The sequence below is a fragment of the Aegilops tauschii genome, chromosome 1, assembly GCF_002575655.3.
Source record: "Aegilops tauschii subsp. strangulata cultivar AL8/78 chromosome 1, Aet v6.0, whole genome shotgun sequence".
NCBI lineage: Eukaryota > Viridiplantae > Streptophyta > Magnoliopsida > Poales > Poaceae > Aegilops > Aegilops tauschii.
Window position 1 is genome coordinate 462478309 of NC_053035.3, and position 9901 is coordinate 462488209.

The following is a 9901-nucleotide window of genomic DNA, read 5'->3' on the forward strand; positions in this document are numbered from 1 at the left end:
CTCGGGGAAAAAAGTTATTAAAAATATAACCTCATTTGAACCTATCTCCCATGAAGCAGGTACTCAAGCTGGGACACTCCAGCACGTCTTGATGTTCCATGTAGGCCTACATTTGTTTTAGATTGTGGATTTTTGCTACTGCCGACAGAGAACAAGAACGCAGTGACATTTTATTTTGAACTTCCATCTTTTTTGCTGCACATTGTTTAGGATATTGCTAGTTCTAAAGCATTTTTTTTCTCTGAACTATTTATCCCAGTAAGTCTCGTGTTAATAACACGGTAATATATACACGAAAACCTGATAACTTACATACAAACACAGTGATAGTTTGAGATAGATTTTTTTTGTTTAAAACGTACTCCCGATAACGTTTGTGTAAATAACATGGTAATACACCCACAACAGAGTTGATAACCTACGGATAAATATCACGGTAACTTTTTTGATTCGGGAGAAAAGTTGTTGGAAAACATACACCCCATTAACTTCTGTGCAAATAGCATGGTAATATGCACACAACTGAAGTGATAATTTATGTACAAACACCACGATAACTTTTTAACCCCGAAGAAAGAAGTTGTTGAAAAACACACCCTCTGGTAACTTCAGTGCAAATAGCATGGTAATGTGCAGACAACAGACGTGATAACTTATGTACAAACACCGCGGTAACTTTTTGTCTCCGGAAAAACAAGTTTGTTAAAACATACCTCCGGTAACTTCAGTGTAAGTAGCATGATAATATATGAACCGTAGACCTAATAATAACTTACATACACACCTCGGTAACTTTGATCAGGGGAAAGAGTTGTTCAAAAACATACCCTAGATAAATTGTAAATAGCATGGTAATATACAAACTGCATATTTGATAACCTGGATGTAAATACCTCGGTAACATTGACCAAATAAGGAAAAAGTTTGACTAGGTGAAAATTTATTGAAAAAATAATCCCTGTTAATTCTATGTAAATATAACGGTAATTCACGCACCGCAAACTTGATAAGTTATGTACAAACACCGTATTAACTTTTGACTCGGAGAAAATGATGTTGAAACATACAGCGATAAATTGTGTATAAATAACACAGTAATATACAGACCACGATCGTGATAATATTCGTACAAACACCACGGTAATTTTTGACCCAGGAAAAAGTTGATAAAAACATATCTCTGATAACCTTTGTGTAAATAGTATGATAGTTTACTCATGCAGATCTGATAACTTGTGTATGAACATCATGGTAACTTTCTAATCTGGGGGTGAAAAAATTGTTGAAAACGTACACACAATACCTTCTATGTACCTTGCATGATGATTTACACACCGCAAACATGGTAACTTTGGTACGAAACACCATAGTAAATTTGCCCAAGTGACTTTTTGAACACGCGATAACTTCTGCCTAAATAACGTGATAATTTACTCACCGCAGATCTGAGTACTTACGTACAAACACCATGGTAACAATGACCGGAGGGGGGGGGGCATTGTTCCAAAACCCGTAGAAGTGAGGCTGCCGGTTTGGATTTTCAGTTACTAATCACTGCTTGTTTTGTTTATTCTCACCACAGGAAGATACAATTAGTATGTAAGTTATATTTAATCAGTTAAGTGGGCTAGCGCAACTGGATGTTGCAGGTCAGTTTCGTATGGGAGGGTCTGGGTTCGATTCCCCTTTAATGCCTTTCTTTTTGCCTATTTTAAACTACAGACCTGAAAAAAAACCCGGAGAAGATGGGATCGAAGGAGGGCGGTTGCTCGGGAGGAGGTGGGATCGAAGGGAGAAGAATGGTGTGGCACTTTTAGCAATGTGACACACGTGTGCCAAATATCATTGTCCTATTTTAAACTACAGACCTGAAAAAAACCCGGAGAAGATGGGATCGAAGGAGGGCGGTTGCTCGGGAGGAGGTGGGATCGAAGGGAGAAGAATGGTGTGGCACTTTTAGCAATGTGACACACGTGTGCCAAATATCATTGTCCAATTGTTTATTTTTTCAAGTGTTTAATTACTATAGTATTGTACTATCTGTTTCTGAGAAATCAAACTTATATGGTATCGAAGGAGGGCGGTTGCTCGGGAGGAGGTGGGATCGAAGGGAGAAGAATGGTGTGGCACTTTTAGCAATGTGACACACGTGTGCCAAATATCATTGTCCTATTTTAAACTACAGACCTGAAAAAACCCCGGAGAAGATGGGATCGAAGGAGGGCGGTTGCTCGGGAGGAGGTGGGATCGAAGGGAGAAGAATGGTGTGGCACTTTTAGCAATGTGACACACGTGTGCCAAATATCATTGTCCAATTGTTTATTTTTTCAAGTGTTTAATTACTATAGTATTGTACTATCTGTTTCTGAGAAATCAAACTTATATGGTACGTACAATCCCTAATCTATGCTACCTGCAAAAATAAAATCCCTGATCTATCCTTTCTTTTTGCCTATTTTAAACTACAGACCTGAAAAAAACCCGGAGAAGATGGGATCGAAGGAGGGCGGTTGCTCGGGAGGAGGTGGGATCGAAGGGAGAAGAATGGTGTGGCACTTTTAGCAATGTGACACACGTGTGCCAAATATCATTGTCCTATTTTAAACTACAGACCTGAAAAAAACCCGGAGAAGATGGGATCGAAGGAGGGCGGTTGCTCGGGAGGAGGTGGGATCGAAGGGAGAAGAATGGTGTGGCACTTTTAGCAATGTGACACACGTGTGCCAAATATCATTGTCCAATTGTTTATTTTTTCAAGTGTTTAATTACTATAGTATTGTACTATCTGTTTCTGAGAAATCAAACTTATATGGTACGTACAATCCCTAATCTATGCTACCTGCAAAAATAAAATCCCTGATCTATCCTTTCTTTTTGCCTATTTTAAACTACAGACCTGAAAAAAAACCGGAGAAGATGGGATCGAAGGAGGGCGGTTGCTCGGGAGGAGGTGGGATCGAAGGGAGAAGAATGGTGTGGCACTTTTAGCAATGTGGCACACGTGTGCCAAATATCATTGTCCAATTGTTTATTTTTTCAAGGGTTTAATTACTATAGTATTGTATTATCTGTTTCTGAGAAATCAAACTTATATGGTACGTACAATCCCTAATCTATGCTACCTGCAAAAATAAAATCCCTGATCAATGCTATCCTGTTTTTGTTTCGAGAAACTTTCAATCTACTCATTTTTAATTATAATAGTACAAAGAACAACAGAGAGGAAATAAAAATTACAACCATATTCGTGGCCCATCTAGCGAGGTGTTTCATGTTTGGTGGGAATCGAGATAATTTAACAGGGTAAAAAATGGAAGAAGAAAGAAAAGATCAGAAGTATGGTTCCAAGTTGAAATCGAAACTTGCGAGGAGGCTCTGTTCTTGGCACGGCAGCGAGAACTTGTGCTCCAACGGGCAGCGGCGCGTCGTGCTGCCCCGAAGGCCGGCTCCGCCTTGCCCCAGTGCAGCACCTCGCCGTCTAGCACGCTGCCCACCTCGCCGACGTAGTTCTAGTTGCTGCTGTTGCTCGAGGTCTCCCCGCAGCCCAGGTTCTCTGACACGTCCAGCACGTAGCTGTAGTCGCCGGCGCCGAACCCGGCGTCATCGTCCGGGCACTCCATGCCGCCGCCGAACTGGCCATACAATGCCGCAGCGTTCGCCCCGCTGAGGTCCTCGACGAACCTGCTGCCGTAGTCGGCGCACACGGGGAAGGGGTTGAAACCTGCGGCTGCTTCGGACCGAGGCTGCCGTCAGCCTCCGCGGCAGGGGGCTTACGGTCATTCTCTTCCGCGTCCGGCAATGCCGCCGTGGCCGTGACGCCGTGTCGGCGGCAGCCATGGGCTTGTGCGTGGCGGGGTCGATGCCTTGCTGGCGGAGCTTCTTCTGATGCAGCTGTTCCAGAAGTTCTTGAGCTCGTTGTCCGTCCGGCCCGGCAGGTGCGACGCGATCTGTGACCACCTGCAACTGCAAGCACACACGCATGACGCCTCAGCATGTTATCCCAAATCTTTCAGCCCACCCACTCTGCTTGAACGCGAGCACTGCAAAATTAATGTACGTACGTACTAGGATGAATGGATCGGTAGCAACGTGAGGTTCAACAAAGAAGTACAAATTGGCAAGTAGCAGTAGATTGTAAACTTAACCGGGGAACACGAGTACATGACCGGCTCGCTCGACGCGACCAAGTCTATGCCGATTTTTTGTTAAAAGAGACCACCTACCAAACGAAATTGTAAAAAAGACCCCCTCCGAATGAAAGTGACAAAAAAGACCCCTCGGCCGTGGCGGCAGGCGCGCCGGGTGACACGTGGCACCTGCCGCCACGGTGCGAGGCGGCAGCCCATGCCGCGAGGCGGCAGGCTCGGCATAACCGCAAAAGGCTGGCACGACGGAACGGGCTGGCGATGTGGGCCCCCGCCGCCTCAGGGGCTGGCGGCAGGACTGTGCCGGTAGGCCTGGCCGCCTCTCTGGCTGGCGGCAGGTCCCTGCATGCGCGCTACGGTGCCGCTCGTCTAAGAGCAGTACGGACTAAGGAACATGCATGCGTGCTCTACGTACCAATGCTAAATAAACATGCATGGGGGGCAAGGCAACTACGTAAGCAGTTTAATTAAGCCGAGTCTGATCTGCCATGCATCATTTCTATCTCATTTCTTGTCGTCTCGTCACAAGTTTTCATGTTCGTTCTCATGCATGCTACGAAAACAATTCCATCGTCTCTTTCTCTCTGTATGCGGGGTATTTCAGATCGACGACACGACGCGACGAGGCTACGTAGCTAGGCTAGGCCACTGTGATGTGCGCCACGACGCGACGAGGCTACCTACCTGTGCTGCCGCCTCAGCCACAGGCGGCAGGCCCCACCACCGGGCCTCCGTTACGTCGCGCGAGCAACTGCACCGTAATCCGCGGGCCGCCGCCTGCCCGGCTGGCGGCCTCCCACCGTGGCGGCAGGTGCCACGTGTCGCCTGGCGCGGCTGCCGCCATGGCTGAGGGGGTCTTTTTTTGTCAATTTCATTTGGAAGGGGTCTTTTTTGTCAATTCTGTTGGGCAAGGGTTTTTTTTGACAAAAAATCGTCTATGCCCAGCTACAAGTTACTGAGCTCGACCTGCGACCAAGTCTACAGGTTTGTCGGACCCTCCTGGCGGCGCCCACACGTCGGCGGGAGGGGGCTACTCGTCGTCGGGCCCCACCTCACTCGCCAAGCTTACTGAGCTTGCGGTTCTTCTCACTCACGCTTCTCCCAGATATACCCGACCATTTATACCCAATTCGGGAGGAAGGAAGCAACGGTTGATCGATCGGGAGGAAGCAACGGTTGATCGACCGCCAATTCGCCATTAGTGTACAACCATCGACGTTGGCTGGCTGCTTGCTCGATCCTGTCGTGGAAGTAGCTACAAGGCCGGCCAGTAGCTACCACAGACGAATCAATGGACGTCCGTCGTCCGGCGGCGGACAGCAGCCCAAGCTCCGGACGGGGTTGTGGTCGCCCGAGAAAGACGAGAAGCTCTACAAGACTACAACCACATCATCCGGGATCCGGCACGGCCTCCGTTGCTGGCCGGGGTGCACCGGTGCGGCAAGAGCTGCCGCCTCCGGTGGCACAACTACCTCCGCCCCGTCCTCGTCAATGTCCACGAGATCCTAGGGAATAGTTCCGTCCGTCCGCGCAATGCATTCAGGTCATATTAATTTCACAGTGCGAAAATCGATCGAGCTAGCAGAAAGATTCGGGACAACGTACCGAATTACTGATGCGTGTGTGCTTGCAGGTGGTCTCAGATCGCGTCACACCTGCCGGGCCGGACAGACAACAAGATCAAGAACTTCTGGAACAGCTGCATCAAGAAGAAGCTCCGGCAGCAAGGCCTCGACCCCGCCATGCACAAGCCCGTGGCCGCCGCCGACACGGCCACGTCGGCATTGCCGGACGCGGAAGAGGAAGACCATAAACCCCTTTCCACGGCGGTCGACGGCAGCCTCGCTCCCAAGCAGCCGGTGGTATTCGACCCGTTCCCGGGTGCACCGACTATGGTGACGGGTTCTCCGACCCTTGGCGCGGCAGCATTGTACGGCCAATTCGGCGGCGGCAAGGAGGGCGTGGACGACGATGCCGGGTTTGGCGCGGCCGGCTACAGCTGCGTGCTGGACGTGTCAGAGAACCTGGGCTACGGGGAGAGCTCGAGCAACAGCAGCAACTGGAACTACGGCGGCAAGGTGGGCAGCGTGCTCGACGGCGAGGTGCCGCACTGGACCATGGGGGAGATGGAGCGGCAACACGACGCACCGCTAGAGCGCAAGTTCTCGCTGCCCTGCCCAGAACAGAGCCTCATTTCGATTTCAACTTAAGACAATAGTTCTAGACTTTCCTTTCTCTCTCCATTAGAACGCAAGTTGGTGCTACATCGGGAGTTCGAGCAGTAATTTGTAGCACAGAGCAGTACCATTTTTATAGGCACATCGGTTTGCTTTTTGTAGCATGCTGAGCAGGTAATGAGTATTTTATTAGAGCATCTAGAGTCGGGCTCCTCAAACCGGCTCTATATTTTAGGACTGACCGACACTCCTTATATTCAACCTAAATTTAGGACGGGTATAAGGAGGCCCGAACACGACTGGTCACGTTTGTCACGTCGGATCCGATAGATAGGACCCACCATAAATTACACCAAATTGACCAAGTTCATCAAATTCACCGTCCTCATCCCGCGCCCTAGTCATCGTTGTCCTCCACCTTTGCTCCCCATCCGCCACCCTAGAAGTCGTAGCCGGGTACCCCATTCTCCATAGGCACGACGGACGTTGCCTCAGCAGCGTCCGTGGGGCTCCCGTCCCTGGTCACGAGCTGCAAGCCAGAGAACGTCGCCCGGAGGGAGCGACGAAGGAAGCAGTGCAAGAGGGAAGCGGTGGCGCAGGAAGTTCCGACCAAGGATGTTGTGGACCTCTAGGAGGATATGTCCCCTCCGCTACGCCTGGTCGCCCAACACCCATTCATCCTGCCGCCGGCAACGAAGGCACCATCTGCCCCGCTCGCGACTGACATCGATCAATGGCCAATCGAGTGATTCCGGATGGATTTACGGAAACACAAGGATAGGACGACGAGGTGTGCGACTGGCCACAACTCCAACGGGTGCAGACAAGCACCGGCAGTGCTGACGTCCGGTCTGCCCAGCTATTGTTTGACAGAACATTCCAGAAGGAGACGGTACAAATTTTGCTCCATTTTGTATCCCTTTGTTCGTTATATTCGCTATGTCATTTGATCAATTAGCTACATATGTCATTTGAAAGAGTTAGTTGCATATTACATAAGTTTATTTGGAATCATGATCATTTTAGGAAAATTACGTGGCCAAGATGATCAACCAGAGTCAAGAGCCTACGAACGGTATGGAATATGGGTTGAGGGATCCAAATTGTCCTACACTTGATGTTGGGGGAACATCGGGTACTAGGAAGAAAAAAGGGCAAAGGTACACAAGGCAAGAGCACTACTAGGAAAAGGGCTATAGATAATATGGACACTAATGGCGCACCACACATGTGATGCGCCACTACTATATACTAATGGCGCACCATGTGTTGGTACGCCATTAGTGTCCAAATACTAATGGCGCACCACATCCACGGTGCGCCACTACTAACAATTTTTTTTATTTTTTTAAACTAGTAATGGCGCACCAGGGGATAGTGCGCCATTACTAGTTTAACTAGTAATGGCGCACCACACCCTCGGTGCGCCACTATTAACAATTTTTTTCATTTTTTATTTTAAAACTAGTAATGACGCATCAAGGGACAGTGCGTCATTACTAGTTTTAACTAGTAATAGTGCGCCATTACTAGTTTTAACTAGTAATAGTGCGCCATTACTAGTTTTAACTAGTAATGACGCACCACACCCTCGGTGCGCCACTACTAACTTTGCCCAAAAATTCCACCGAATGCACCCCCCACCCCGGGGACCGCCTTTTCAGTTTTAGAAAAAATAAAAGAAAATGTCAAAAAAATAAAATAAAATAAGTTTCCCATGTGATATGTGGTCTAGTTGTTGGGAAAATTTACAAATATGAATTTTGACTTTATTTGCAAAATCTCTCTGGAATTTGTAAAATGGGCATAACATTTGCATACGAACTCGGATTAAAACGTTTTTATATGAAAAATCATCTACTCGAAAAGATACATCCGAATTCAATCGGGGAAACCCCGTTGAACATTTTTAGAATCCCCAAAAACCTAACAGAAAAAAAGATACGAGACTTTTAAGATCTCGAGGGGGAAATGGAAAATAAATTCAAACTTACTAGTGGCGCACCATTTGCTAGGTGCGCCACTAGTAACAGAAAAAAAAATAGTTTCAATTTTTTTTTGAAAAAATGTTCAAAATATGATACGTAATATGAACAGAAGTTTGAAATATTTTTTCAAAATTTCATCACACTCATGAACATGAACAAAGTCCTAGACATCAACAGGGTTTAATAAGATTGATATGCTAGATATATCAACAAGTGCCTGTTAAGTGAGCTGGTGCTGGGGTTGGATAGAACTCTGAAGTTAAGTGAGTGCGATTTGACCCGAGATTAAGAAAATTTTGAAAAAATATTTTTGAATTTTTTTTGAAAAAAATGTTAGTAATGGCGCACTTCTATGTGGTGCGCCATTACTAAGTCAGATAGTAATGGCGCACTGCCTGGTGCGCCATTAGTATACCAGATACTAATGGCGCATAAAAAATTCTAATGGCGTGATGCTAGTGGTGCACCTGTAGTGCGCCATTAGTAGGCAAAACAGGTGCGCCACTAGCAGGCCTTTTCCTAGTAGTGGAGGTACAACATTCACAACATTTGAGGATGTTTTGTCGGTCAAATCTTGGTTTGCCACAAGCATGGACCCTGTAGGTGGCACGTGGCAAAAGGGCAACAAGTATTGGGAGAAGATCCACAAGCACTATCATGAACACAAGGAATATGTGAAGTCACATCCTATCATTACCAACTGCAATGTGATCTCTCTCCAACATAGATGGTCCACCATCCCAGAAAATGTGGACAAGTTTCTCGACCACCGTGCTTTCATGCTTGGCCAGAATCAAAGTGAGATTGAAGTCCAAACTCACATAAGTTGAATTGCAAAGTTAGTCATAATTTACATTGCTAGCTTTTAAAGTTAGATTCTCATGATTATATTATTGTTTGATAGATGGTGTTGGCCGCCGCTTTGTTTCAACAAGTCAAGAAGAAGTCGTCCGATTTTATCCATTGTAGGATTAAATTGAAGCCTAACCAAAGTGGAATCAAGTTGTGCAAGACGTCAAAAAGGCACCAAGAGGTTGAAAGCAAATGATCGCTCAAGCTTCCACCAATCCATTCGAGTGGATGACGAAAAGGAAGAAGTTATAGGAGAGAATGGAAGAGACACCGTGCCAAAGAATAATCGGAAACAAGTGGGAGAAGGGGAGGACGCCTGGGCGACAAAAATGTCCACCACATAGACATGCATTTTATCCACAGGGGGGACAAGAAAGAGGAGAGGTTTAAGCTCATGTTGGATGCGCGGAAAGAATGAATGTATTGGGACCAAGAGAGGGTGAACAATAAGTTGCAATTTGAGAGGGATAAGATAGAGTTGGAGAAAAAAGAAGCGTTACTCAAATGGGAGCTCGAGAAGGCTGGGACTTTTGAATCAATAGAGCACGAGAAGAAGAGGTTGCAACTTATTTGAGACATGGAGGATTTGAGGATAATGTTGATAGACACAAGTCTCTTGGATAAGCAAGCAAGAAAGTGGCTTGAAGGGAAAAAGATCAACAAACTTACGGAGTATGAGGTGGCGAGAGCGGCAATGGCAGTAGCGGACGCAAAATAGATGGTGGCCGCGGCAGAGCAG

At 46.9% G+C, this 9901-nt stretch overlaps 2 pseudogenes; one reads left to right on the forward strand and one right to left on the reverse strand.

Annotated features, from left to right (window-relative positions):
• Nucleotides 1–3330: 3330 nt before the first annotated feature.
• On the reverse strand, nt 3331–4989 carry LOC109743995 (myb-related protein Hv33-like; annotated as a pseudogene).
• Nucleotides 4990–5082: 93 nt separating this feature from the next.
• LOC109743996 (myb-related protein Hv33-like) lies at nt 5083–6355 on the forward strand (annotated as a pseudogene).
• The last annotated feature ends 3546 nt before the right edge of the window (nt 6356–9901 follow it).